Source organism: Cryptomeria japonica, chromosome 10 (genome assembly GCF_030272615.1).
Source record: "Cryptomeria japonica chromosome 10, Sugi_1.0, whole genome shotgun sequence".
Lineage (NCBI taxonomy): Eukaryota > Viridiplantae > Streptophyta > Pinopsida > Cupressales > Cupressaceae > Cryptomeria > Cryptomeria japonica.
Genome location: NC_081414.1, coordinates 407,184,484 through 407,211,700, shown reverse-complemented (window position 1 = coordinate 407,211,700; position 27,217 = coordinate 407,184,484).

Here is a 27,217-nt window from a genome sequence, read left to right as displayed (position 1 = left end):
ATTTCCTTGTTGTTAAAACATATACAAATGTATCATCTTAGTCTCGGTCAGAGCATCTTGTCTTCATTCACTATTTTCTGTACAACTTTAGACGACCTTCTAAAGTGTGTAAATCAGCATCAACTCACAAATAGTATATTGTAGAGTCATAGAATTGATTCACCGAACTCTGTCAGTGAGTACTAGATAGGGGTAGGACCCCTAACTTACTTCTGAGATACTCAAAAGTGTCCCTTGGCAGTGGCTTTGTGAAGATGTCTACTATTTGTTCCTTTGTGCTAACATACTCCAGCACAACTTTCTTTTCTTGAACTTCTTCTCTTAGATAATGATACTTTATAGAGATATGCTTTGTCTTAGAGTGCATTACCAGATTCTTTGAAATGTCAATAGCACTTGTATTATCAAAAAATATAGTTACCAGCTCGGTAACTGTCTCATTCATACCTTCCAACAGTTGTTTGATCCATGCTATATTGGTACAATTCAATGCTGCAGCGACATATTCAGCTTCAGTTGTTGACTGTGAAATGCATCCTTGTTTCTTGCTAAGCCAACTCACTAGTCTTTCTCCCAAAAAGAAAGCTCCACCGCTTGTTCTTTTCCTGTCATCAATATTTCCTACCCAATCAGCATCAATATAGACTTTTAAGTCAAAATCATTCCTCCTTTTATATAGTAAACCATAATCTTCAGTGCCTCTCAAGTATCTGAAAATTCTCTTGATTGTTGTCATATGGGTTTCTTTGGGATCTGTAGAAAATCTTGCAACTATACCTACTACATGTGCTATATCAGGCCTGCTATGAACTACATATTGCAATTTTCCAATCATAGATCGGTAAAGTGTCTCATCAACAGATGTAGATTCATCATTCTTTGATAGTTTACAATTAGTAGACATAGGAGTACTTACAGGTTTAGAATCCTCCATTCCAAATTTCTTCAAGATTTCCTTTATATACTTGGATTGAGTAATGAAATTCCCATTTTTCATTTGCAGTTTCTATAAACCTATAAATACTTTACTTCACCGATTAATGACATCTCAAATTCTTTGCACATTTCATTTCCAAAGTTCTTGCATAAAGAATCATTACCACAAAAAATAATATCATCAACAAATATGGCTGAAATCAATATTCCATTATCCTCATCATTCTTCATATACATGTTATTTTCACTAGTCCTCATAAATCCAATCTTGATTAAGTAAGAGTGCAACCTTTCATACCATGCTCTGGGTGCTTTCTTTAGGCCATATAAAGCTTTGTTCAACTTACATACTTGATTTTTATTCTTCTCTTCAATAAATCCTTCAGGCTGTTCAATATAGACTTCTTCTAGTACACCATTCAAAAATACAGATTTAACATCCATTTGATATACCTTGAAATTTTTGTAAGTAGCATATGCCAACAGTGTTCTCACTCCTTTAATTCTTGCCACAAGTGCAAAAGTTTCACCATAGTCTATTCCTTCTTCTTGAGCATAACCTTTGCAAACTAGCCTTGCTTTATTCTGAATGACCTCACCTTTTTCATTTATCTTATTTCTGAAAATCCACTTTGTATCAATTACATTTTTCTCATTTGGTCTCGGGACCAGTGTCCATGTTTCATTTTTCTTGATTTGTTCAATCTCTTATGTCATAGCATTCACCCAATCTTCATTGCTTAATTCCTCTTTTACTATCCTCGGTTCAAACTCAGATATCAGACATGAATTATGTCTTAGTTTGTTCCTTGTCATCACTGGAGCATCCTTATCTCCTATAATCTAACTTGATTCATGATTTCTTCTAACATATTTTGCTAATATAGGCTCGGTAGGCTCTGTATGATCTTCTTCATCACTTGGTAACTGAGTATTTTCTTCATTGACTTTCTCGATTAGAATTCTCAGTTGTACATATACAAGCTCTTCATAATCTTCTGGTTCTTTGGAGTTTCCTTCATCATTCCTTTCTACAAATTCATCAATTTTCACATTTGCACTTTCCACTATTTTGTTAGATGATTTGATCAGACATTTAAATGCTTTACTCCTAGAGGAATAACCAAGAAATGTTCCTTCCTCACTTTTCTGATCAAATTTTCTATTTATGTCATCTTTGTGAACATAACATCTACTTCTAAATATTTTAAAATAACTTACATTTGGTTTCTTGTCATACCAAATTTCATACAGTGTCTTCATAGTTCCTTTCTTTAGTTGTACTCGGTTCAAGGTGTAAACTGCAGTGCTTATTGCTTCTCTCCAAAATATTTGAGGTACTCTCTTTTCTATCATCAAGGTTCTGGCACAATCTACAATTGATCTGTTTCTTCTTTCAGCTATCCCATTTTGCTGTGGTGTTCTCAGTGCAGACACTTGTCTCTTTATACCATGATCATTGCAAAAAAAGCTAAATTCATCTGAAATGAACTCTCCTCTTCTATCAGATCTTAGACATTTCAATTGTCTTCCTGTTTCATTTTCAACTCTTACCTTATACCATTTGAACATTTGAAAGGCTTCTAATTTCTCTTTTAAAAACATAACTGACATCATCCTTGAGTAATCATCCACAAATAATATGAAGTATTTATCACCATAATAACTTTGAACTTTCATAGGACCATAAAGATCAGTGTGTACAAGATCTAAAATTCCTTTAGAAGTGTAAGACTTACTTGTAAAGCTTTATTTTGTCATCTTACCCATTTGGCATCCTTGGCATATTGCATTCTCAGGTTTTTTGAAGCTCAGTAGACCTCTTACTCGATGCTTCTTACTTATTTTGATCAGGTAATCAAAATTTATATGACAAAACCTTTTATGCCATAACCAGGTATCTTCTATTTTTGCATATAGACAATTGTTCTAAGTTGAGTCAAGATGAAATGTATTACCTCTTGTTTGAGTCCCGATAGCAGCCAACTTTCCATGTTTGTCATGAACTTTGACAATTCCTTTTTGAAATTCTATTCGGTATCCTGTATTGTTTAGTTGTGCTACACTCAACAAATTGTATTTCAGACCTTCAACCCAATACACATCATCACATTTAGCATTGTCAAGAAGTGTGATAGATCCTTTACCTTTCACGGGACATGGTGCATCATTACCAAATCTTACATAACCTCCATCATAATCTTTTAATTTAACAAACTTGTGTTTATCACCTGTCATGTGATGTGAGCAACCACTATCTATGATCCAAGAATCATTGTTATTTATGTGTGATATTAAGGCTTTTTCTTCATACCTTTCTTCATCTGATCCATCTTTAATAGCCACATATACAACTTCCTTTGTCTCAATCCCATCAGATTTATCATCATTGGATTCCTCATCAGCTACTAGGCATGTCTTTCTATCTCTCCTTTTGAAGTCTCGGTGCCCTTTGTATTGGTAGTCTTTCTGCCTGTCATCTCGGTATTCTCTCTTTTCACTAGATTCTTTGTCAGGACAGTTTGAAGCCATATGTCCAATTTTATCACAGTTAAAACATTTCAAAGGTAACTTTCCTTTATGCTTACCTTTGCCTCTCGATAACCTTTTGGCCAATAATGCTTCAAACTCTTCTTGCTTTTTGATTTCCTCATATAGTTTGTGTACTTCTTCCATGTTTTTACAAAATCTCTCACTTGCTCCATTGTGATTTCCTTCAGCATACTTATACATTCTGTCATTGTAATCATTAGATTCACCAAGATGAAAAGAACTAAATGCAGATTCAACTTTGTTAACCGAAGACCCATTGTTATCAAAATTACTTAACTCAAAAACATGTAGCTTACCGATAGTAGCATCCAAAGAGACTGGCATGTTTGGTACAGACCTTAATTCATTAATTGTAGAGACTCGAATTGCATAAGCAAGTAGAAGTGTTCTCAGCAACTTACTTGTTACATCATTTGATTTGATTGATAGTTTCCTTTAACCTTGTACTGTATTGGATTATGTTCTCACCTTCATTCATTCTCAAGGATTCAAGTTGTCCTCTTAGACTATCTACTTTTTCTCTTTGAACGTGTTCATCACCACCATAAACAGATATAAGCTTATTCCACATAGCTTTGGCATCATTACAATATTCTAGATCATTAAACTCTGAGTCGGTCAATGCTGATGTTATTTCAATCATTTCTTGAATATGTTCTTGCTTTGCCTTTATCTCTTCCATTATCATCAGGTAGGTGCTAGGTGTAGTGTAATCATTCTCCAGATAATATGTTGCATATTCTCCAATTCCTGATAAGTGCATCTCCATCCTTTTCTCCCATGTGGAGAAACTTGACTTGTTCAACTTTGGTGCATCCCTTTTATACATCTTCGGATCTTGCCTCAAGTTCCTTTAAACTTTTCTTTTGGAGTCCAAGCTCTGATACCAATTGTTAGCTAGATGAGAGGGGGGGGTGAATCAGATAAACTCACAATTCAATGATCTATCCAGATTCAACCTTGGTAGAACTTACTTGATATGCAACTATGACTGTAAATCATTCAAACTCATAAACTGATAAACTTGAAACAACAAAACACATATAACACCAGATTTAACGTGGAAACCCAAATAGGGAAAAACCATTGTGGTATTTTGGACCCACTAAGAAAATATACTCTTCTAGAGTATGCTTGGTTAAAAGCCAATCTTGTTAAAGATTACATAAACACATTGCTAGATGTGACCCGGACAAGGGATTTCCCTCAGATCTATCAAAATCTTGCACTTTGTTAGAAGTGACCTTGTCAAAGGATTTCAAACACTCATTTAGAATGTTACCTTGCTAGAGGATTTACAAATAAGATTGTTAGGTCCACTCGGTTAAGAGATTTCCCTGTCACTTACAAAAATAAATAATAGTAATAAAATATATCTGCAACTTCACATCTGAAATGTTAAAGCAGACTCTATGTGCTCAAAATAATCTTGTTATAAGACTTATCTTCCTCCTTGCTGGGCTTCTCAATCTATTCTTCAATCTAATCTTCAATATTCTATACTCGGTAATCACTTCAGTAGCATCATTGTTCTTCTATCTGCTTGCATACTTTGTTCATCAACTTTTCCTTATTTATAAGCAATTCCAAACCGCTGAATCTCCTTAATCACATTTCCCATGATTAATCTTAGTCATCAGATCTTCAAACTTGACTAGGCTCATTGAATCCTTCGAACTGAAAAATGTTTTATCTTGCCTTGGAACTTGTATACCTTCCTTGGTACTTGTGCTCGGTTATGACCGTTCAATTTGTGTTGTAGATCTAACTATTGAATTTTCATTATCGTTGATCCTTAACAAACTTCTTGCACGACATTCCAATCTCCTATAAATCTCCAGCTCATTGGCATCCTTCATTTAATAATGTATTTATTCATCCAATGCATTTTGTTACTACTCGGTTGATACTCGGTAAATACAGAACTTTACTCGGTAACTTCTTCCTTCTTTAACTGACACTGATAACCTTGGTGTTTACTGACTAGCTCCTTGCTCAGTAAAATAGAACAGTATCAAACCTTTACTCATTCTATTACATGAAATCTTTTCCTTCTTATTCAGTCTTCAAATACACATATATAGGATATCAAAATAGTCAAAATAACATAATCTCATCACTATCTAACTCGGTAATAGTTGCCCATTGAATAGCTTATGACTCCCCTTCATTTTCACATTCTTTCTGTGTCACTTACCGACATCTTTATACTCATCAAAACATACTCTTTAAGATATGGCAACATCATACTGAATCAGAAAATCAATTGCTTGACATCAATGACAAAATAATATTATTAAGACAGTAATCATCCTTTATCAATTATATCAACAATCTCCAACAACCTTCTCAATATCATCATACCAACAAACTTAATGTAATGCCAACATATGTCTCATTAGGCACCTCTCTCTATGCCCCTCTATTATCTATCTCTCCCTCTCTCTCCCATCTAGGTATTTAACCTCTCTCTCACCCTCTACATATCTCACCTCTCTATATATCACCTCTCTAGTTTTCTCCCTCCCTCTCCACCTCTCTCTCCCATCACCCCTTACCCATTTCCCTTTATTAACTCTCTCCTTCACTTCTCTCTCCCCTCACCTCTTTATCTCCCATAAATTCTAGACCTATTACTCTCCCTCTCTTATCTCTCTTGCTCCTCTCTCTCCCCTCTCTCTCTCACATTCCCTCATTATATAAATGTCTATCCTTCCCTCCCTCCATCTCTCTTCTCCTCATATTGTTTCTCTCCATTCTCTCTTTGTTCTCTTGATCACTACCTCTCCCTCCCAACCTCTCTCTCCATCCATGTGTCTCTCCTTCCCTCCATCTTTACTTCTCCCTATTTGTCTCATTACCCACCTCTCTCTCCCACTTTATCTCCCTCACCTCTATCTCTACACCCTAGGTCTCTCACCTCTCTCTTCCTAGGCTCTAGATCTCTCACCTATTTATCTCTCTCCTCTCTAATTCTTTCCTATCCGCCTCCTTACCCCTCTTTCTCTCTTTGTGAACTTATATCTCTTATTTTCTTATCTCTCTCCCTCACCTATCTACCTCTTCCCTCTCTAGGTCTCTTAGTCACTACCTGCCCACCTCTCCATCTCTTCTTAGCTCTCTCTTTCCTCTTCTTCTTCCCTCTTTAGGTTTCTCCCTTCCTCCCTCTCTACCTCTCTAATTCTCCATCCTTGTATCATTACCCACCTCTCTCTATCCCACTCTATCTATCTCACTATTCTATCTCCCTATCTAGTTCTCTCGCCTCTTTCTCCCCCCATAGGTATCTATACATGGAGTGAGAGACCTATAGGGGAGAGAGGTAGGTGAGAGAGAAAGAGAAGAAAATGATAGAGAAGTTTAATAAGAGAGAGAGAGGGGGGTAAGAAGGTATGGAGAGAGGTGGAGAGGGAAGGAAAAAACTAGAGAGGGGAGAGATATAGAGTTTTAGATAGTTTAGATAACCAGAAGACAACTAAGAGGGGGGTTAATGAGTTGTCATGGATTTCCAGAAGTATTAGCAATTAAAACTTTAATATTGGAATCCAAAACATTAATACTGGAATAGCAGATAAACTAATTAAGCATAAACAATAATCACAGAATAAATACCATCCACATGACACCAAGATTTGTATGTGGAAAACCTTGTAAAGGGAAAAACCACGATGGGAAGCCTACCCACAGTCAGATAATACTTCTGAAGTATGTGAATTACAATGAAGGGGCATGCACTTGTAGGAATGCCAACAGCCTAGAGCACACTGCTCATCACAAAAGGAGTCTCACTGACTACATAAAAAATCCAGACTAGAATTCGGAGAAGTTTTGAACTGTAAAAGATAGCATCTCCTATGCCAGAGTAAAGTTCCAGTTAAGCTCAAAACCGGAGGACTAAATCCTCTTACATAAACCCAATTCGATCTCCAATGATCAACCAACTCCTTGCCTGAATGATATTACATTATTCGTACATTACATTCCTTGACCATGACCTCTTACATTAACCATAATGATCTACAATGAGATCTTATATCTATATATACAAACCCTCGACCATAAACAATCAAGTTGGCCACCAGATAATAAACCAATTAAATAAATATAAACCATGTCGGCTTTAAACCAAACAAATAATATCAACACATAAGACATCTCAAAAATACATCAATAGGTCCTATCCACACGTTACATTAATGTCGGTCCATAACCTAGATCAACCGGGACCAAGTATAGGTCCACACGCTTCAGAAATGATCTCCAAACACCAAGTCTCAAACATGATCACCAACAATATCCTGAAACTCCATCAGAAGTTGCACCAACACTACTTATGTGATTTATCAAAGATCTCCACCAAAATCTTTGTCCGTGAAACCCTCGCCGGAACTAGAAACCAATATTCTAAGTAACCAGGATAGCATCCAATCACCAGACCAAAACCAACTGATCAAATAAGAGTATAAGTATCATGAACAAGCCAATTCCATCACTAGACTATACCAAAGTCTACCAAATCATGTCGGATCCAAGTTAACCAGAAACCACTCATCCTACTGGGACCAGAAGGGTTTCGGTAAAGCATCCAAACAGCTAGTGTTGACATTAATGACAAAATATCAATGCAACACATAATCAATTCCACCAAATGGACAACAATCTCCCCCTTTGTAATTGATGGCAACACTAGATGTGAAAAACATCTAAGTACCAAGAAATGCCAAACAAGTCTCCCCCAGTGGAAGACAGCCAACAATCATTTGCATATAGCTCTAAATATCAATATCTCTCCCTTTTCATATTTCTCCCCCTTTGAACAATATCTCTTCCCCTTTCTTTTTCTTTTTCACTTTCTTTATCTTTTTCACATCACTATCTCTCCCCCTTTGACATCAATGCCAGAAATCTGACAGAAATATCAAAGCAAAAACATAAGCCTCAGAATCTCAAAGCTGACTACTCCCCCTAAGCAGTAGCATCCCACATCAGTGCTGGAATGAATAGTATCTCTGATAATGCATGTCATACTGATGCCAACCCGCATCAATCAAGTCTCTATCGGAGGGTCAGAAACCCCCAATTTGTCTGTAGGGTACTCAAATGATTCCTTGGATAAAGGTTTAGTGAAAATATTTGCAATATGTTCTTTAGTGTCCATATAAACCAGTCTAACTTAATTTGCTTCCACCTTCTCCTTCAAAAATTTATACTTGATGGATATGTGCTTTGTCTTAGAATGAAATACCGGATTCTTTTATATATCAATAGCAGTAGAGTTAACACAGTGAATAACTATCGGTGCATCACAATCCACCTTTATATCCTTCAACATTTGCTTCATCCAAAAAACTTGTGTACAATTAGTAGCAGCAGCAACATACTCAGCTTCAGCAGTAGATAAAGAAGTACATGATTGTTTCTTGCTGATCCATGAAACCAACTTCTTTCCAAGAAAGAAAGCTCCACCAGAAGTACTTTTCCAGTCATCAACATCTCCAGCCCAATCAGCATTTGTATATGCACATGGAAAGTAAAGTTATCCTCCTTAGGATACCATAAGCCATATTCAGATGTACCTTGCAAGTATCTAAAAATCCTTTTCACCACCATCTCATGATTTTCTCTAGGATCACTCTGAAATCTTGAAACAATACAAATAGCATTCATAATGTCAAGCCTAGTCTGAATCAAATAAAGCAGACCTCCAATAATACATTTGTATCTTGTAGGATTTACCGGTGTAGAAACAACTTTTCTTGTCAATTTCTCACTTGTAAATTGTTGGCATTTTGGCATTAAGTTGTCATTGATGTCAACTAGTTTGGCAAGGTCACCGGTAAGAAAGGAGTGACCGGTATGATACAGAATGAAGGCTTACCAGTAAGGCATAAACCAAGATGAAGAATGTGTGTATATTAACATGTTGAGTAACAACCGGGAGAGTAATAAATCGGTCTGGAGGTTGGTTGCCTATTTTTTATGAAGAGGTAGAATGTTAAAGTATCACAAACCACCAGAGGTGAAGATGTGTTACCGGTATAGTGTGCATTGTCGGTTAGTAGAAGGAGAAGGTCTCACTGGTAAAGGGATGTATCGGTATGAGTTTGTTGAATGATCAAGCATCAACCAACTGTCTGTCAGTGAGCTAAGTGATTGACCATTGTGATGTCATGTAGAGCTAAGGTGGCAAACAAGCAGAGGTTGGTGAAGCCTCCATCGACATGGTTGTTGAAACAGCTAGTCGACATTAAGGAAATAGCCACAAATCAAGGGATTGAAATTGACTGATGTGGCTTGTTGAAGAAAGAATGATAGAGGAAGATCAGGGAATAGTTGGCACCTGAATCAATGCAAAGGGAATCCGATTGCAAGAAGACCTCGAAAAGGAAACAGCTAAGAGTTTTATGAGTCGATAAATTTCAAGGTAGGAAATCTTGTATGTGATTGCTATCTTTAGCAAGTATGCATTGGGTATTGGAAAATGTGTACAGATGCATCCTTGGAGTATAGGTGATCAACCCAAGATAGACTAGATCGGATCTCATGAAGATTGTGTCGAGAAAAGGAAACCCTAACCGCTTCAAATTTGAATTGCTTTTTGGCAGGAAACCATGCGATAAAGAGATGAGCTCGAGACAAAGCAATTTGATGTTGTAGAGAAGAAAAAGTGAAAAGAGAGCTTAAGTGCAGCAAACAACTTTGGCCTTAGAATTGATTCTAAGAAAGTTGCAGAGTAAGTGAGCAGGAAAATCGGTGAGAGGGTTTAACCGGCAGCGATTGGGTACCGAAATGATGAATCAATGATGAACAGTTAGTACCAAACCGGTACTGAGAGGGGGGATGAATCTGTACTGATAAAAACACTTTTCCTTGAACCGGTTTGACTAAGAACCCTGCACTTTGTCTGGCAAGCAATAACATCGGTCTAAACCAGATTACTACTGGTTAAGCACAGTGAAAGACATAAATCCGTAACTCAGCTTTCCACACAAACTAACATCTTATTTCCACTTCACCCATATGCATACACTAGTAATATGACAACAGAAATGTAAAGACTTACTGGTTCAACATGCTTTACCGCTTAACAGAGAATAACAAAGCATCACACATAACACACATATTTTTCACATGAAAACCCAACTGGGAAAAACCACGGTGGGGATGAATACCCACAAGTTATTCTTTGAACCCTTTTGAAGTCCGCTCTATTAGGAGCTGGTGCAGGGGCACTAGGCATGAAGACAACTTGGAGGACACCATAGAAGCATGAGAAGGAGGTGTATGGGTCTAATAGACTCAATTATGATGTCTTGAAGCCAATTATGGCATTTTATTGTAATGATCCTAATGTAATGATTAATTGTCCTAATGGACCTAATAAGGCCATAGGACCAAATATAGGATTTCATGGGTATAGAATTGGTAAGGGTCTCAAAGGTGTTTAGAACTATTTGATAAATCATTTTGATCCTTTATAATTCATTAGGTTGGGGTAGAAGTCCATTTCATAAGAGTTTTAAATTCAAAAATTTGAAAATAGTGGCTAGTGTCATTTTGGGGGGAAAAGCTAAAAACTTGTTTGTTAAGCATTTTAATCATGAATAACTGATGGATTTCAGTTTGGGAAGTTAGGGGAAGGTATTATAAAACCTTGGAATTCCATTTTGGTGTGGTTGGATGCTACAGTACGGATGTTGTACGGATTTAACAGAAAAAGTGAATAAAACCTTCATTTTCTTGCAATTTCTTGTGTTTTGTTGCTTGAAAGTGATTGATCTTTCATGGTATAAGTCTTGGGCATTCATTAAACATTGTAATAATTGATTTGGAATGATTTTGTAGCAGTTTTTGCTCAGATTTTGTCATTGTGCTGACTGTCCTAAAATTTTCTGAGTTGTGTCATTGGCATTGAAGGCCCAAAATGCAATTTGGAGCCCTTCTATGGATGTAAGGTCTTGTTTCTCATAAAGGAGGCTCTATATAACATGTACATTATGATCCTAACCAAAAAATTTGCAGGAAGTGTGTTTTAACAGGTGTACACCATGAGTTTGATGAGGGAGAAGTGAGTAGGAAGCATAGCAAACTTATAGCAGCAGAAGATCTACCTCTTGGAGAGGGTAGTTTGATGATTGAAGTTGGTTAATATGACCAAGGAGATGGTGAAGGGACTTTGAATGAGCCCTGGAAGTGATTGGAAAGGTCTTAATTAGAAAATCCTCGGTTTTGGAGCCTAATGGTGAGGGTTTTGGGGTTTGCACATTAAAAGAGCACATAGAACCAATTTTATTGGATATTACTTAGTTTTGAGGCATAACTAAACACTGTTGAGAGTTTCAATATTGGGGAAGAATTATTTCTTACACTTGCTTTGTAAAACTTGGGTTTTTGGCAAGCAAATTTGTCCCAATCTTAGGACAGCAAAGGCACGATCCAAAACAACCTACCCTCAATATTTGATATGTTGTAGTAAGCTGAAAAGGGTGTCTGAAAATATATTTTGTTTTTTGAGTTATTTGGGAAAAGTTGGAGAAAACAATTTATTTCAGCCTCGGGTGGCCTAATTGAGGCTCTAGGGCTAGTAGCAAACATAGTGGGGTTTAAGAGCATGGTGAAGACTTGAACCTTTGAAACTAGTTGAATCTTGTTGGATTGGGTTGGAATAGGTGTTTAACAACCTTAGGAGTCATTGTGGAGAGTGGATTGAGATTTGCCCTTTTAAAACCATTAAGGTGCCTTGGAAACACTAGGTAACTGCAAGGAGTGTGAAGCATTTAAAAGCATATTTTCTTGAAATCACCTAAAACCCCTGACCCTCTACATCAGGAGCCTAGTCCGGTTAAAGACTTTACAATAGGTTCTGCTAGGGATCACCCGGTTAAGGGATGGCTAAAATACCCTGTTAAAGGTTACCTTATTAGAGGATTTTTAGAACTCAATGATTTTGAGTCACCCTGTTAAAGGATTTTATAGAAAGTCAGTTAAAGCTACCCTATTAAGGGATTTTCCAACTGTTGAAGTGGTTAGAGGTCAATAGGTATTACAATAATCTTGTAACAACACTCAATGCCAATGCAGATCCGCTTTAGTTCCTTCCTTCTGCACTCACACTCTGCAGGTATCTATTCTCTTATCTGGTCTGGCAAGAATCACGTATCTTTGCACTTAGATACACACATAACATTTTCCAACAACCTCAACATTAAAAACAACATTGACCTTATAGGAAATAGATAGGTCGGTAGCATAAACCCTAAACCCTAAACATTTAGGTTAAGCAATTCAGTCGGTTCAATCCTAACCATTGATCATATTGCATTTATTACAACAGTCTTGAACAGATCTCAAGACATTCTCTATCATTCATTCTTCACCACTTCTTGGAGGGTGATAACCCATCACGCATTCTCCACCGTTTACAGAGACTTCGCACATTCCCGAGGTACATAGGATCAATCTCCTTCATGCAAGATCCTTCACGCGCACAAGGCTAATGTGGCAACACAATCCCTTCTTTATTAAAATGCTAACTCATCACACAATGTCATCAGTTGAATCACATAGGCATAGAACACTTCAATCGGAAACCTTGAAGCTAAGACTACCAACCGGTAGTCATACCATATGAAACCTTGATACAAAACATTCCATATACTGGTTCACATTCCAACATATCTGTTCACTTGGACAAACATACCGCTTCACTTTTTTTCACATATACCGATTCACATTTCAACATACCAGTTCACTTGGACAGCCATACCGCTTCACTTTTTCACATATGTTGGTTCTCTTGCAAGTGCTTACTTCAATATATCGGTTCACTCTTCATCATATTGACAACAATGACAACATACAATATCATCATGTCAACATACTCTGCACATATGCCAACACTATTATAATTGTAGTTCAATAGTTAAGCAAACCAGTGAGGTGTGGTAGAGCAAAACAACATCCAAGTGTGACACAGCATGTGGTGAGACTGTGTGTGTGAGAGAGAGAGAGAGAGAGATAATAGAGGCCAAGAATCAGATAGAGAAATATCACAACCAACAGTGTGAGATTCAGTGGAGGAGAAAAGACAGTCAATCGGCAGTAAGATATTTGATCAAGAGTTGAGGAATTCATTTGCAACAAGAAGCCTTAGATGTATCTAAATTGTATTTCAATATACATCTCCAAGTTAGATCTTGGTGCAGGGGTTGGTGCTCCTTGGGTTGGTGCCCTAAAATAGAAGGGGTTGGTGCTCCTTGGGTTGGTGCCCTATAACAAAATGGGATGGTTATCCTTGGGTTGGTGCCCTAAATCTTTGTAGTCTGGTGTTTTACTTGTGAGGCTGGATTGGAGTAGTAGTCTCAGGCAGCTTTTCTCACCGAGGTTTTTCCCATATTGGGTTTTCCTCGTACATTTCATGTTGTGAGTTCCATTTATGTGATTGATATCCTTGTTTTTCCTTTCTGCTTCACCAGTTTGATTGTTTAGTGCTTAAGTTAATAACTGGTATTTTGAAGTTGCTTTGAAAGGTTAATAAGTTTAGGAACCACCGATTCACCCTCTCTCAGTGGTACTCTATGATCAACAATTGATATCAGAGCCAAGTTTCCCAGTTATCTTTAAACCTTGGGTAGATTCTGGATGTTGAACATAATGGCAAGAAATGAGTCTTCTTCCTCAAAAGCCCCCATGTTTGATGGATCCAACTATTCCTTCTAGAGAAGAATAATGGAGACCTATATTTCCTCCTTGGGTTTTGATGTGTGTATGTCTGTCAAGAATGGGTATGTTGTTCCTAGTGTTCCACCCACTGATACGGATGCCAAAAGGAGTATGAGAACAATGCAAAATCCAAACATGTTATCTTGAGTGGGTTGTCTGATCATGAATTTGTCAAAGACATGCATTATGTTTCAGCAAAGGAGACTTGGGATAAATTGCAGAGGTTATTTGAATGAGATGCAAAAGTCAAAGAGGCCAAGCTACAAGCACTAAGGGGCCAACTTGAAAGCATCAAGATGAAATATGATGAAAAAATTGCCAACTATCTTCATAGATATGATGAAACTATGAACACCATCAGAGGACTTGGAGAAGAGATTGCAGATGAGATTCTTGTCAAGAAGGTACTTAGATCCCTCACACCCAAGTATGATACTAAGGTGTCTGCCATAGAAGAAGCCAAGGATCTGAAGACTTTTACAATGGATGAGTTATTTGGCTCACTGGCAGCCTATGAGATGAGAACAACTAATGAAACTTCCTTAAGGAAAGAAGTAGCATTCAACATCACTAGAAAGGGCAAAGAAGCAGCTACTCATAAAGAATCCAATGAAGACTCTGATGCAGAAGTAGAAAACTTTGTCAAGAATCTCAAAAGAGGATCTAGTTGGTATAAAGGAAAGCTACCACTTAAATGTTTCAACTGTGGTAAGGTCGGACACTTTGCTACAAATTGTCCCCACAACGAAACTGGTGGAGATGAGTCAAGAGAGTTCAGAAAATCTGTTGCCGAAGATAGAGAAAGAAATCACTACTGGCAAGGAAGGAGAGGCTACTGGAATCAGAACAGCCTATATACTATTGAGGATGATACAACAGATGAAGAAAATGCATCAGAAGATGATTACCATGAGAATGACAGAAAAGTCAATCTCTTCATGGCACTTGATAAACCAATTGATGAAAATGAGGAAGAGGAGGATATTGAAGCTAAAGTGGATTTGAAAGGTGAACTTATCAGTGCTCTTGACGAATTGAGTAAAACAAGAAGAGAACTCAAAAAGGTCAAGCTTGTTGCAGTAGATGAACAATATCTCTTGAAGCAATCTTTGGATGAGTCAAGTCAGGTTATATCTGACTTGAAATTTCAGCTAGAAGAAACTAAGAGGATATGTGAAGCTACATCCTCTAATCTAACAAATAAGGAAAAGGAGCATCAAGAGTTGGAAGAAGAAATAGTGAAGCTCAGAAAGGAGCTTGAAGAAATTAAGGAAGAAATAAAAGTAAGTAGCAAATATGAAGGCAGCACTGAGGTCTTAGAAAAGATGTTGAGCAAACAAAAGCAATCCAAAGACACTGGTGGCTTAGGCTTTGAAGAAGGTCAAAGTTAAACCCACAAAGATAAATCCAGCAAAGAAATAAAGTTCACCTCTTGAATTGAAGGTGAAGAAAAGAAGACATTCACTGTAGGCAAGGATATCGGTAAAAAGACATATGCAGATGGTGTTGGAAATCGCCACTCAAACTAGTATACAGCAATGAACCGAAGGCCACACTCTTTGTACCAACATGCATATCCAAGGAGAAATGCAAGAGTTGATCGTGAAGGATTCACCAGATTCAAAAACATGAAGGGAAGACTCCCGATGAGGCAATCCCATTCAGGACCAAGGCAACCTAACCAGTATGTTTCAAACTTTCATGGTTACTGTTACTGGTGTAATAAATTTGGACATAGAATATCTTACTGTAGATAAATTAATAAGTCCTCTATGAGTTATGAAAATAGAAATCCATTTAATGCACTCTGGGATATGAATGTTGTCTGTTATGAGTGCAATGGATATGGTCATAAGAGTTTTGAATGTACGAAGAATAAACCAGTACTCTACAATAATTTTAAGGATTTACTCTCTAATGAAAATGTGAAATGTTATAACTATCAAGAGTTTGGACACATAGAAAGGTTGTGTAAAAATAGGAAGATCAAGTAGAAGAAGACAAATCATGATCAAGAGCCGGTAACAGAACCTGAGCACAATATAGTAGCTAACAAGAAGAAGGAAAAAGAAAAGGCAAAATCAAGTCTCATAGTGTAGACTGCCTTACATGCTGAAAGGAAAAATCTATGGGTTGTAGATAGTGGTTGCTCCAACCACATGACTGGAAACAAAAAGAAATTCATCAAACTTGAAGACTGGAATGGTGGTTCAGTAAGATTTGGGGATAACTCATCCATCAAAATAAAGGGAAAAGGCACTCTAAGTATTAATGGAAAATTGAAGGCACGTGATGTATATTATGTGGAAGGCCTAAAGCAGAATATGTTGAGTGTGAGTCAAATGTGTGACAAAGGTTATAAATTCACCTTTGACTCAATCGGTTGTCAGATAAAGAAAAATGGTATCGGTCAAGTTGTGGCAGAAGGAAAGAGAACGGATGGAAATGTTTATAATCTGAAGGAATGCTATGAGTATCAATGCATGTTAGGACAAGTTGATGAAAGTTGGTTGTGGCACAGAAGATTGGGCCACATAAACTTTGATAACCTAGTTGCAGTAAGCAGAAAGGGGTGTGTGAGGAATATTCCACCCATTATCAAACCGGTAAGCACTTTTTGTGATGAATGTGTGAAAGGTAAGCAAACTAAAGTGAGCTTCGGGACAAAAGAGCACAACACCTCAAGACCACTTGAAATTGTGCATACAGATCTGTGTGGTCCAACTAGGACAAGAGCACTTGCAGGTGAAAGATACTTTATTCTCTTTATTGATGACTACTCAAGAATGACATGGGTCACCTTCCTGCAAGATAAGTCACAAGCATTTGAAAGATTCAAGATCTTTAGGAAGATGGTGGAGAAAGAAAGTCGGTGCAGGTTAAAATGCCTAAGATCAAACCAGGGTGGAGAGATTACATCAAATAAATTTGAAGATTATTGTGAAAAACATGGAATTAGAAGGCAATACTCAGCTCCTAGGACACCACAGCAAAATGGTGCGGTAGAAAGGAAGAACAGGACAGTCAAGGAGATGGCCAAAACCATGTTAAATGAGGCCAGTTTGTCGGACACATATTGGAAGGAATTTGTTCATACTACTACATATACTTTGAATTGGGTTCAATTAAGAACAAACAACAGGATGACACCTTATGAGCTGTGGTATGACCGAAAGCCATTAGTCAAATACTTCAAAGTATTTGGAAGCAAGTGCTTTATAAAGAAAGATATGGATGGTCTAGGAAGTTGACTCCAGGATTGATGAAGGAATCTTCCTTGGTTACTCATCTAACAGCAAGGCCTACAAATGTTACAATAAAAGACTAAGAAGAGTCATTGAGAGTGTGCATGTAAAAGTTGATGAGGATATGCACAAAGGATGTCAACCACAGGTTAACCAGTATGATAATTCCGGTGATGAAGATGATGAAACTCAGTCAGACATTGAACCAGAGGTAGCATCCAAGAAGGCTCCCAACCAATATGTACAGTTGAATCACCCGGAAGAGTAAATTCTGGGAAATAAGAGTGATGGTGTGCAGACTAGAAGAAGACTTGCCCGGAATGATGAACAAGTCAAATTATGCCTCATGACTAAAGTTGAACCCAAAACATTCAATGAGGCTAGCAAAAGACAAGAATGGATGGATGCCAAGGAAGAAGAACTGCAACAAATTGAGAAGAACAAGACTTGGGAATTAGTCCCTAGACCAGAAGACAAGAACACCATTGGCACAAAATGGGTCTACCAGAATAAGATGAATGAAGAAGGTAAGATTGTTAGGCACAAAGCTAGACTAGTGTGCAGGGATTGAATTTGAAGAAACATTTGCATCGGTAGCTAGATTAGAAGCAATTAGAATGTTTCTAGCCTTCTCTGCCTATAAGGGCTATAAAGTATATCAAATGGATGTAAAATTTGCCTTCTTAAATGGAAATTTGGAAGAAGTATACATGGAGCAACCAGAAGGGTTTCTGCTACATGATGATGAAATATTTGTGTTCCAGTTGAAGAAGGCCCTCTGTGGCCTTAAGAAAGCCCCTAGAGCATGGTATTCAAGATTAGATCAGTACCTAAAGGTGCAGGGATTAAAAAAGGGGAGTGCTGACAGCAATCTATACATAAAGAAAGATGGGAACCACATGATCATTGTGGTTGTGTATGTAGATGACATTATCTTTGGAGGCAACAAGGACACCCTCTGCAAAGAATTTGCTGATCAAATGCAGTCACAATTTGAGATGTCAATGCTTGGTGAATTGACATACTTCCTTGGTTTGCAGATATTACAGCAAGATAAGGGAATCTTTATCTCACAAATCAAGTATGCAAAGGAGATGTTGAAGAAATTCCAACTGGAAGATTGTAAACCGATAAGTACCCCCATGGTGACCGGCAGTAAATTGAGCAAGAATGATGAATTACCTGTGGTGGATCAGACTATATATAGATCCATGATAGGAAGTCTATTGTATCTAACTGCTTCTAGACCGGATATAGTACAGGCAGTATGCATGGTGGCTAGATTCCAAGCTGCACCTAAGCAGTCACATATGAATGTTGTAACCAAAATCTTTAGGTACCTACAAGGGACACTCAATTATGGATTATAGTATCCTAAACAAGGATATTTTATCTTAGAAGCATACACTTATGTTGATTGTGTGGGTTGGATTGATGATCGAAAGAGCACAAGTGGTGGTGCATTCTTTCTAGGTGACCGGTTGGTCTCATGGCATAGCAAGAAGCAGGACTTGGTCTCTTTATCTACTGGTGAAGCTGAATACATTGTTGTCACTACATGTTTCTCTTAGGTGCTTTGGATGAAGCAGACCTTCAAAGACATGCAGGTGGACATCACTGATCCTATTCTCATTCGGTGTGACAATTCGAGTGCAATCAATATAGCCAATAATCAGATGATGCATTCTAGAACAAAGCACATTGCTATCAAGTATCATTTTCTCAGAGAGAAGGTTGAAGGATAGGAGGTGAGGATGGATTATGTCCCTACCAGAGAACAAGTAGCAGACATTTTCACCAAACCACTACCGGTAAGCACTTTTGAGTACCTCTAACACAAGTTGGGAGTTGTGTCATTTGCCTAGGAAGGATTTATGTGGCTCAGGGGGAGTTGATAGCAATCAAAAGGGAAGCTCAGTATGGATCAAAGGGGGAGTGTACAGTACCCTTTGTCATTGTGTCAAAGGGGGAGAAATGTACCAGCATGAAGTGCTTGTGATAAGTTGACATCAATGCCAAAGGGGGAGATTATTGGCATTTTAGCATTAAGTTGTCATTGATGGCAATCGGTTTGGCAAGCTCACCGGTAAGAAAGGAGTGACCGGTATGATAAAGAATGAAAGCTTACGGATAAGGCATAAATTGGGATGAAGAATGTGTGTATATTAACATGTTGAGTAACAACCAGGAGAGCAATAAACCAGTTTGGAGGTTGGCTGTCTATTTTTTATGAAGAGGCAGAATGGTAAAGTATCAAAAACCACCTGAGGTGAAGAATTGTTACCGATATAGTCTGCACTATCGGTTAGCAGAAGGAGAAGGTCTCACCAATAAAGGGATGTACTAGTATGATTTTGTTGAATGATCAAGCATGAACCGACTGTGTGTTGGTGAGCTAAGTGATTGACCGTTGTGATGCCATGTGGAGCTGAGGTGGAAAACATGCAGAGGTCGATGAAGCCTCCATTGACATGGTTGTTGAAATAGCTAGTCGATATTAATGAAACAACCACAAATCACGGGATTGAAACTGATAGATGCGGCTCAAGGAAGAAAGAATGATAGAGGAAGATCAAGGAATAGTTAGCACCTCGATTAATGCAAAGTAAATCCGATTGCAAGAAGGCCTCGAAAAGGAAACAGTTGATCATTTTATGAGTCGATAGATTTCAAGGTAGGAAATATTGTACGTGATTGCTATCTTTAGAAAGTATGCATTGGGTAATGGAAAATGTGTACAGATGCATCCCTGGAGTATGTGTGATTGACCCAAGATAGACTGGATCGGATCTCATGTAGATTGTATTGGGAAAAGGAAACCCTAACCGCTTCGAATTTGAATTGCTTTTTGGCAGGAAACCATGGGATAAAGAGATGAGCTCGAGACAGAGAAAGTTGATGTTGTAGAGAAGAAAAAGTGAGAAGAGAGATTAAGTGCATAGAATAAATTTGGCCTTAGAATTGATTCTAAGAAATTTGTAGAGTAAGTGAGCAAGCAAATCGGTGAGAGGGTTTAACTGGTAGCGATTGGGTACCGATATAACTGTAGTTCAACAGTTAAGCGAACCGGTGAGGTGTGGTAGAGAAAAATAGCATCCAAGTGTGACATGGAGTGTGTGTGTGTGTGTGTGTGTGTGTGTGTGTGTGTGTGTGTGTGTGTGTGTGTGTGTGTGTGTGTGAAAGAGAGAGAGAGAGAGAGAGAGAGAGAGAGAGAGGCCAAGAATCAGACAGAGAAATCTCACAACCAACAGTGTGAGATTCAGTGTAGGAGAAAAGAAAGTCAACTGGCAGTAAGATATTTGATCAAGAGTTGTAGGTTGGAGCTTGGTGCAGGGGTTGGTTCTCCTTGGGTTGGTGCCCTAAATCTTTGTAGTCCAGTGTTTTACTTGTGAGGCTGGATTGCAGTAGTAGTCTCCGGCAGCTTTTCTCACTAAGGTTTTTCCCATATTGGGTTTTCCTCGTACATCTGGTGTTGTGAGATGCATTTGTGTGATTGATCTCCTTGTTTTTCCTTTCTGCTTCACTAGTTTGATTGTTTAGTGCTTAAGTTAATAACCGATATTTTGAAGTTGCTTTGAAAGGTCAACAAGTTTAGGAACCACTGATTCACCCCCCTCTTTGTGGTACTTTGTGTTCAACATAACCATGGATGTACTTAAAGGTTTAGAATCTCCCATACCAATTTTTTTTAACAATTCCTCAGCATATTTAGTTTGACAGATAAAAATGCCTTTGTCAGTCTGAGTAATCTGCAAACCTAAGAAAAATTTCATCTCACCAATCATAGACATCTAAAATTCTTTCTCCATATTCTTAGAAAATTCTATGCATAATTTATCTTCACCTCCAAAAATAATGTCATCAACAAATACTTCAACAATCAGTATATCATCACTAGTGATTTTATAATATAAAAACTGTCAGCACTTCCCTTAGTAAAACCAAGCTTCACAAGATATTTATCCAACCTTGCATACCAAGCTCTAGGTGCTTGTTTCAATCCATATAAAGATTTCCTTAACCTGCAAACCATATATGTATCATCTGATAGTGAAAAACCATCAGGTTTCTCAATATTAACTTCCTCATCAAGATCCCAATTCAAGAATACACATTTAACATCCATTTGATAAACCTTGTAGTTTTTATAAGCAGCATAGGCAAGAAATAATCTTACAGCTTCAATCCTAGCTACAGGTGCAAAAGTCTCTCCATAATCAATTCCTTCTTTCTGAGAATATCATTTACAAACCAATCTAGCCTTATTCCTTATAACTTTACCATCCTCATTCAATTTATTCCTAAAAACCCATTTAGTTCCAATAATATTTTCATTTTTAGGTCGGGGAACCAAAGTCCATGTGTTATTTTTCTCAATCTGATCTAATTATTCTTCCATAGCTTTTAACCATTGTTCATCTTTACATGCCTAAATTACTGATACCGGTTCAACTTGTGAAATTAAACATACCTCATTAGTTGCTAGTCTTCTTCTTATCATCACTCCATTGCTCTTATCCCCAATGATTTTATCTTTAGAATGATTCAATCTCACATACCTAGGAGTCTTCTGACTCTTTGTTCCTCTTCCCTATTCTATAGTTACTATAAAATTCTCTGATGTTGCCAGAGTAACTGGTTCAACTCTCTATTTTGGTAAAGGTGCTACCAATTCAGATATAATCATTTCCACTGTTGATTCCTTCTCATAAACTCTTATTTAACTTATGTTCAGCTCATCTACTTTGACATTAGCACTCTCCATAATTCTCTTCAATCTCTTGTTATAACATCTATATACTTTTTTTTCATTATAATGACCAAGAAATATGCCTTCATCACTTCTAGGATAGAATTTCCCAATAGTATCATCTCTCCTGATATAACATTTACTACCAAAAACTCTGAAATACTTAACTGTAGGTGTATTGCCAAACCATAATTCATAAGGTGTCTTAGCGGTTTCTCTTTTGATATGTACTCGGTTGAATGTATAAACCATTGTACTCACTACTTCTCTCCAGTAGATATGAGGTAGATTAGCTTACATCATCATTGTTCTAGCAGCATCCAAGATAGTTCTATTTTTCCTTTCCACAACTCCATTCTTCTAAGGTGTCCGAGGAGCAAAAAATTGTCTTCTTATACCATGCTTGTCACAAAAGTTAGTAAACTCATCACATGTGAATTCTCCACCATGATCTGATCTCAAATATTTAATCTTCAATCCTATCTCAGTTTCCACTTTAGCCTTAAAGATTTTAAACTTTTCAAATGCTTCAGATTTTTCTCTCAAAAAAGTAACCCACATCATTCTAGAATAATCATCAATGATTAACATGAAATATCTATCACCATGAAAACTTTTAACTCTAGCAGGGCTACACAAATCAGTATGAATAAGATCAAGAACATCATTTGATTTATCTTGTAAACTCCTAAAAGAGGTTCTAACCTATTAACCCATTTGACATTCCTTACATACCGAATTATAGGGCTTCATAATCTTAGGTATATCTTTAACAACCTTAGTTGAACTGATCTTCACAATGCAATCAAAATTCACATGACACAGCCTTTTATGCCATAGCCAACTCTCATCAATCTGTGTAATCAAACATGTCTTCTCATCAGAGTTCAAATAAAATTTGTTACCTTTTGTTTGTGTACCGGTTGCAATCTCCAAGCCAGATTTGTTAATGATTTTGCATTTTCCATCCTTGAACTGGAATTGAAAGCCCTTATCTACCAATTGTCCTACACTCAAAATATTATGCTTCAAACCTTCAATGTAATAAACATTGTCAATATTGTTCTTACCATCCAATGATATAGTTCCTTTTCCTTTAATCATACATGCCTTGTCATCTCCAAATCTAACTAGTCCACCATCAAATTCTTGCAAAGACAGAAACTTCTCTTTATCTCCAGTCATATGATGTGAACAACCATTGTCAATTACCCATTTATCCTTGTCCTCAATTTTAGCAGCAAGTTCCTTCTCCTCAGGTACATTCTCTTCCAATGCCGGATCATCTTCCTTGATAGCCAGGAAGACCCATTCCTTCCCATTTTCGGATCCACTAGCAGAGTCTTCTACCGGTTCATCATCTAAATCAGTAATGCCTTCCTCATTCGCTATGTAGCATGATTTGTCTCTATTTTTCTTGAATCTATACTTCTTGTGATATCCAGGGTTAGGCTTAAATGATCTTTTAACTTTTTCTTCAAATCTTGAACTTCTTTCAGGACATCTAGATGTGAAATGACCAATCTTATTACATGCAAAATATTTAAAAGGTGTTTTTCCTTCATACTTACTTCCTACCGATCCTTTCGGTACTCTTCTAGCAAATAATGCTTCAAGTTTCTCAAACTCATCATCTTCTCTCTTCATATCTTCTAATTCTTTTACATATAAATCTTTCCAATCTTGCTTACCGGTTGTAGATGTAGATGCATGAAAAGCAAGTTCAGTCTTCACAGCTCTAGAAGGTCCAAATTCCTCAAGCTCAAAAGCGGATAGTTTACCAACCAAAGTATCTCTATTGACAGATGTATTAGTCATTGTTCTCAACTCATTGATAGTAGTAGCGTTTGTTTTGTAAGTCGGTGGTAGGGCTCTCGGGACTTTAGAAACAATTACATCTTTGCTCAGAGTTCCACCACAACATTCAATTCCCATAACAATCTTATTTACCCTTTCCATGAATGCAGTAATCCTTTCATCTTCGTCCATCTTCAGGTTTTCATATCTCACCCAATAACCATCAAGTTTAGCAATCTTCATTATAGGGCACCTTCATTAAGAGTATGCAACTTATCCCATGTAGCCTTTCCAGATGATTTGTATATTAATCCCATTATTTGTTGATCAAAAAGTGCACACAAGAGGGCTTCTCTTGCTCTACAACCATTCTCAAGCTCCTTATCTATGTTTGTCGGAGGAGGATTGTTAAATCCCAGATTATAGGGTGTGACACCATTCTATGTATCTCCCAAATCTCCTTGCCAAGACATCTTAGATGAGTCTCCATCTAAATCTTTCATATTGTATAGTTTGTTCCTTCAAGCCTCGGTATATCCCTTCGAAAGATATCTCTAGAAGAACTGGATGAACTTGAACTGTTAGTCGCCATAGGATCTTCCTCAAGTGGTTAAGCTTTCTGCAGAGAGGACCAAAGCTCTGATACCAATTGTTAGATAGTTCACATAACCAGAAGACAACTGAGAAGGGGGGCGTGAATCAGTTGTCATAGATTACCGGAAGTATTAGCAATTAAAACTTCCATACCAGAACCCAAAACATTAATACTGGAATAGCAGATAAACCAATTAAGCATAAACAATAATCACAGAATAAATATCATCCACATGACACCAAGATTTGTACATGGAAAACCCAGTAAAGGGAAAAACCACAGTGGGAAGCCTACCCACAGTCAGATAATACTTATGTAGTAAGTATGTGAATTATAATGAAGGGGCATGCACTTGTAGGAATTCCAATAGCCTAGAGCACACTGCTCATCACAAAAGGAGTCTCACTAACTACATATAAATCCATACTACAATCCAGAGAAGTGTTGAACTGCAAAAGATAGCATCTCCTATGCCAGAGTAAAGTTTCAATTAAGCTCAATACCAGAGGACTAAATCCTCTTACATAAACCCAATTCGATCTCCAATGATCAACCAACTTCTCACCTGAATGATATTACATTATTCATACATTACATTCCTTGACCATGACCTCTTATATTAACCATAATGATCTACAATGAGATCTTATATCTATATATACAAACCCTCAACCATAAACAATCAAGTCGGCCACCAGACAATAAACCAATTAAATAATTATAAACCATGTCGGCCTTAAACCAAACAAATAATATCAACACATACAAGACATCTCAGAAATACATCAATAGGTCCTATCCACACATTACATTAATGTCGGTCCATAACCTAGATCAACCGAGACCAAGTATAGGTCCACACGCTTCAGCAATGATCTCCAAATGCCAAGTCTCGAACATGATCACCAACAACATCCTGAAACTCCATCAAAAGTTGCACCAACACTACTTATGCGATTTATCAAAGATCTCCACCAAAAGCTCTGTCGGTGAAACCCTCACCGGAACCAGAAACCAATCTTCTAAGTAAGTAGGATAGCATCCAATCACTAGACCAAAACCAACTAATCAAATAAGAGTATAAGTATCATGAACAAGCATTCCATCACCAAACTATACCAAAGTCTACCGGATCATGTCGGATCCAAGTTAACCAAAAACCACTCATCCTACGGAGACCAGAAGGGTGTCGATAAAGCATTCAAACAGCTAGTGTTGACATCAATGACAAAACATCAATGCAACACATAATCAATTCCACCAAATGGCCAACATAGAGGTGAGATAACTAGAGCTTGGATAGAAAGAGGTGGGTAAGTATATGGGGATGGAGAGGTAGAGAGATAAAGAGGGGGGGATAGAGAGACTTATATAGGGGGGAGAGAGGGTGGGAGGGAAAGGTAGTGATCAAGAGAATGGAGAGAGATGGGGGAGAAAAATAATAAGAGAGGGAGAGTGAAGAAGACAGAGGGAGGAATGCAAGGATAGAGATGGGGGTAAGGAGGAAAGACGAGGTGGTGAGGAAGTGAAAGGTAAAACCTCAACTATACATCATCAATCATAAACTCTTAAATCTAGGACTTAATATAAATATGAGATATGAGATATGAGATATGAGATATGAGATATGAGATAGAGACAGGTGGAGAGAAATGGAGAGATATAGAGAGGGGTTAGATAGAGATATAAGATACCTAGAGTGGGAGAGAGAGGTGAGAGACCTAGATAGGGAGAGAGAGAGGGTTGAGATAGATGGAGGAGGATAGAGAGAGGTTGGTAATGAGATATGGATGGAGACGTAGAGATTTGGAGAGAGGAAGAAGGAGAAACCTAGAGAGGGGAAGAGAGAGTGTGATGGAATGCTGATGATGTGGATAGTAGAGAGAGAATAAGAATTAGTAGGGAAGGTAGAGACAAAGATGGGGATAAGGAGGGAGAGGAAGATAGAGAGGGAGAGAGAAGAAAAGAAGGGAGATACCTTGAAATGGGAGGGAGAGATAAGAGGAGAGATGGAAGAATAAAGAGAGAGAGGATTAAGAGGGGATTGGGGGAGAGGTAGACGTGAAGGGAGTGAAAGACCTAGGGAAGGACAAAGAAAGGTAAGGGGAGAGATAGAAGAGAGGGAGAGTTAAAAAATAAATAGGGGTAAAGGGGGAGGGAGATATAGGAGAAGAGAGAGAGGGCAAATAGAACTAGATGGGGAAAGAGAGATAAGAGACCTAGATAGCAAGAGAGAGGATTGAGATAGATAGAGGCGATAGAGAGAGGTGAGTAATGAGACATGGATGTAGAAGCAGATAGGTGGAAAGGAAGGTAGAGAGAAACCTAGAGAGGGGAGAGAGAGGTGATGAACTAGATTGTAGAGAGAGAGAATACAGGAGGAAGATAGAATAATAAAGAGAAGGGGAGCAAGATATATATGGGGGTATGTATGGATGGGCAGATAGAGAGGGAGAGGGGAAGAAAGGGAGGGAGGTAGAAGAGGAGAGAAAAAATAAAAAAGAGGGGAGTAAGAGGGGATGGATGGATAGGTAGACATGGAGGGAGTGAGAGACTATGGAAGGAGGAGATAAAGAGGTTAGGAGAGAGAGAGAGAGAGAGAGAGTTCATAAAGGGATA